Source organism: Notothenia coriiceps, unplaced genomic scaffold (genome assembly GCF_000735185.1).
Source record: "Notothenia coriiceps isolate Sejong01 unplaced genomic scaffold, NC01 NC01_scaffold00012749, whole genome shotgun sequence".
Classification (NCBI taxonomy): Eukaryota; Metazoa; Chordata; class Actinopteri; order Perciformes; family Nototheniidae; genus Notothenia; species Notothenia coriiceps.
The window spans coordinates 1-4011 of NW_011345450.1; the positions used below are offsets into that span (position 1 = coordinate 1).

General features: G+C 43.2%; 1 non-coding gene across 1 annotated transcript; it reads right to left on the bottom strand.

Moving 5' to 3' along the window:
• Window positions 1-523: 523 nt before the first annotated feature.
• Window positions 524-596, bottom strand: trnar-ccu (transfer RNA arginine (anticodon CCU)). The gene has a single exon. It is a non-coding gene; the product is annotated as a tRNA-Arg (tRNA).
• Window positions 597-4011: the final 3415 nt, after the last annotated feature.

Genomic DNA, 4011 nt, shown 5'->3' on the forward strand with positions numbered 1-4011 from the left:
GGTGACGTGAAGTCATGTGAACGTTCCTTTATAGCCTAGCATGTGGTGGACACAGAACGTAACTTTTTTCAAAGGGACTCACAGGGTGTTTCTCAATGTCGAGGACGCTTCCTTGGTAGGACATGTCTTCCGAGTCACTTCCTTCAGAAGCGAGGCAAGAATCCTTCCTGTCATTCGGAAAACATAGTGTGGAACAGGCGAGCAAGTGTGCGTCATATGAGAGGCCCTGCCTTAAATTTTCCGCCGCAGATTTTAGGAAATTGGTCCGTGCGCAGAGCATTGTGGGGATTTTAAGACCGTGGAGGATACACATGTGCAGCCTCGAAATTTCTCGCTACGAAGGACGCCGGGCTCGGTAGAATTCCAAGGAGCCTGGACGTTGGAACAGTCCTTCGGCGGGACTTGAATCGGTGACCCTACGGCATCCTTGAAATAGTGGCTCTGGAGCATCCTTCCTTGACATTGAGAAACACCCACAGTGTTCCACTTTCCAAAGCTATGATGCTGCCAGTCAACAACATTTTACCCCAGATGGGACTCGAACCCACAATCCCTGGCTTAGGAGGCCAGTGCCTTATCCATTGGGCCACTGGGGCTACATGGACCTCTCTATCCTCTGCAGCTCTCTGTCCGTATGACTCTGCTCTTCAATTGTTCATTTTCTACAGGCGATCCAAAATCACATTGGCTCTTTGTCGCAGGAAAGAGACGCTAACTTCTACTCTATACGACTGCATCTGTTAATGTGGCTGTACACTTTCATGCATCCCTGAATGATCTTCTCTTCGCACCACCTATACCTCCATCTTTATCTTTCCTGCCTACATCTCTGTTCCTCTGCCCACGCCCTCCCCCCCCTCCCCCGTTAGTGTTTTCCCGCCCCATGAATCAGTCTGGCTGGCAGAGTTAGCTGCAGAGAGCCGCTGAGAGTGATTAGTCATGTTGAACCGGGCCAGGATCCGGAGCTGACAGCAGCAAACAAGAGAGATTCTGGAATATTCTGCAGAAGCTACAGACCTTGCACTAAAGTGGAAAGACAGGATGGGATGGAGTAGAGAGGTTTGAACGATAGAAAGACCCAGAACCAGAGTCTTACAGTGTGGACCTTTTACCTTGCAGAGTCCAACAGGTCCTGTTTCTTTCCATCACAGTTTCTGGTCGCGCTCTGCATGATATGGATGCTATGTCAAAATCACCTTGACTTGGAGCTTCCATTGACTTGCATTAAGATGATTTTAAGCTCTCGTCAGTGAAAACATTACAGGCAAAGGGTAACTTCTAACGTTATCATGATGCTTTCGACTGAGCCTTGTAAAATATAGCTTTTGACAAAATATCTCAACAAATACAGGACATGTTTTACATTTACCTCTGGCCGGCTGAGAACTCACTGCTCATAGTTGAGTTTCTCCTTCCTGATAAGAATTTGCTGTATATCTGTAAATGATATACTATATAATGTATAATATACAGTATAGTATAAGTATTCCTGCTCCAGCAGTATGTTTGACCTTATAATATTTTAATTATCCAGAATTTCTATTTCTATCAACTATTTTTAATTTTAATTTTAAATTGTTAACTCTATTCCACTTTTTAAGTATTTGTATTTTAATGTTGAACACACTGCTCCTGTAACAACATCATTTCCCAAATTGGGATTAATAAAGTATCTATCTATTTATTATTATACCTTTTTATGACTTTTATGACAAGAAATGTGATTAACATGGATTTGTGACAGGTAATTCTGATTCTGATCTGTTTAGCTTGAAATCGTTATGCATCAGGTCATAGAATAGAATAGTAATAGAAACCCTCTTTAATGGTCACACATGCAGAGCACACAGCACACACAGGCCGTTTCTCAATCGCGAGTAAAACTGCTGCAGAGCAACTATTTCAAGTATACTACGTCATCGAGTGGCGCCGAAGGACCGTTTGAATGCCCAGCATTCTGCGTCCCTCTACGACGTAGTATACTTGAAATAGTTGCTCTGCAGCAGGTGTACTCACGATTGAGAAACGGCCACAGTGACATGTGTTCTCTGCTTTTAACCCATCCTAGCACCAGGAGTCTAGTACCAGGAGCAGTGGGCAGCTATTGCAAGGTGCCCAGGGAGCAATGGGAGGGGGGTGTCCGGTGACTTGCTCAAGGGCACCACGGCAGGGCAGGAGGTGGACTGGGACCTCTCCAAGTAGCAGTCCACACTCCATATTTTAGGTCTGGTCGGGGACTTGAACCGGTGACCCTACGGCTCACAGTCCAAGCCCCTACTGACTGAGACCCTGCCGGTAATAAAGGAGCATAAGTTGAAGTAATATGGGATTTAATATTTTTGTTTGTTATTTACCTTGGTATCGATTAACAATTTACCAATAATAGTTCTCACTTTTTAAGTTGTTTCTTACAACATGAGACATTTTTTAAATAATGAAATGGGAAACTTTGTAACGACTAATAGTTGACATTTACTGTCAATTTAGAAGCATTTGTATTAAATACATGAGCAGATACTACCTCCTCTGCAGTGTGTGTGTGTGTGTGTGTGTGTGTGTGTGTGTGTGTGTGTGTGTGTGTGTGTGTGTGTGTGTGTGTGTGTGTTTTGATCATATCAACATCATGTTCAGTTACCTCACCTCCTGTGATCCCTGCTGCAGTGGGTGTGTGTTCCAACCGGCCAATTAGACGGTTGTTTTGCAGCCCGGCAGCCAATGAGAGAGGAATAGTGGCCTGCAGCAGCCAATGAGATCGCACTATAGCATTTTTTGTGCGGTTCTTCCTAATCTCTGCAGCTGTTCTACACATGCAGAACATGCGGGTGGATCTGCGTGAGTGTGCGCACATATATATGTATGTGTGTCTCAGTTTTCTTTCTCTTATTCCCTTCCCTCCCCACCCCCCTTCTCTCTCTCTCTCTGTCACTCTCTCTTCCTCTTCCTATAGCCATTGCCATAGCAACAAGCACACGTTCCTGGCCAGGACATTTCTGGAACACCGACGGGTATTCCTATTCAGGCGGACAGTGTGTGTGTGTGTGTTTGTGTTTGTGTGTGTGTGTTTTAGCCTGGTATTACACTTTAATCTAACAAAAGGGATTAGCACTGCAGACCTCCTGGCTTAACCATACATTCATACATTCACTTTTTTATTCATATTTATATTTCTCTCTCTTCTCATCAGATGCTATGATAAAGTAAAAGTAGCAGTACCTAATTGTTTGTTACAAGGGTTCAAAATCACCCTTGTAACAAACACACAAGTATCGGCATCAACATATACTTACATTTTACTGAAGTAACAACAGAGCAACATGAATATATATAGGACATAGAACAAATAAAAACAGATAACATGGAGCAAGAGAATGTTTTGAGATGTGCAAGTTAATACAAATACAATAGAAATAGTGCCAGAAGAGTCTGTTTGAAGTTATTGGAATATGATATATTTCATAAACAATGAGTAAGAGGCAAACAGATGAATGTTTATGGACGTTCTTTAAAAAGTTCAGGTGTTTAATTCAGCCTATAAATATATCTTTATTTATTACTGGATGTATTATTTGTATAAGCTAATAATAAGTAGCATTAAATGGAAAAAGTCTCCCTTCCCCTCCATCCTCTCTTTTCCTCTCTGATCTCTCAGTATGCTCGACACACTTCATTTGCCTTTTCCAGTTCCCCCCCCCCTCATCTCTCACTCTCCCAAATCTCTTGTCTAACTCTCATGGGATTTCAGAGGAGAAATCCCCTTTCTCACGCTGTTATTCACTTGATCTCAACACTTTTATATTTGTCTGCATCATCTCTTTTCTGCGGGTGGATCTCAGGATTCAGGTCCTTTTTGTTCTTAAAGAGACCTCTGTGCATGCCAATGGTCTGCAGAGGCTACACGTATACCACAGTTAGCGCTCCACTACATTGTACGTGATAGGCTAAAGGGGGCGGGACATCTGTAAGCGGTTGGCCAATCACAACAGAGCCAATCAGAGCAGACTGGGCTCTGGT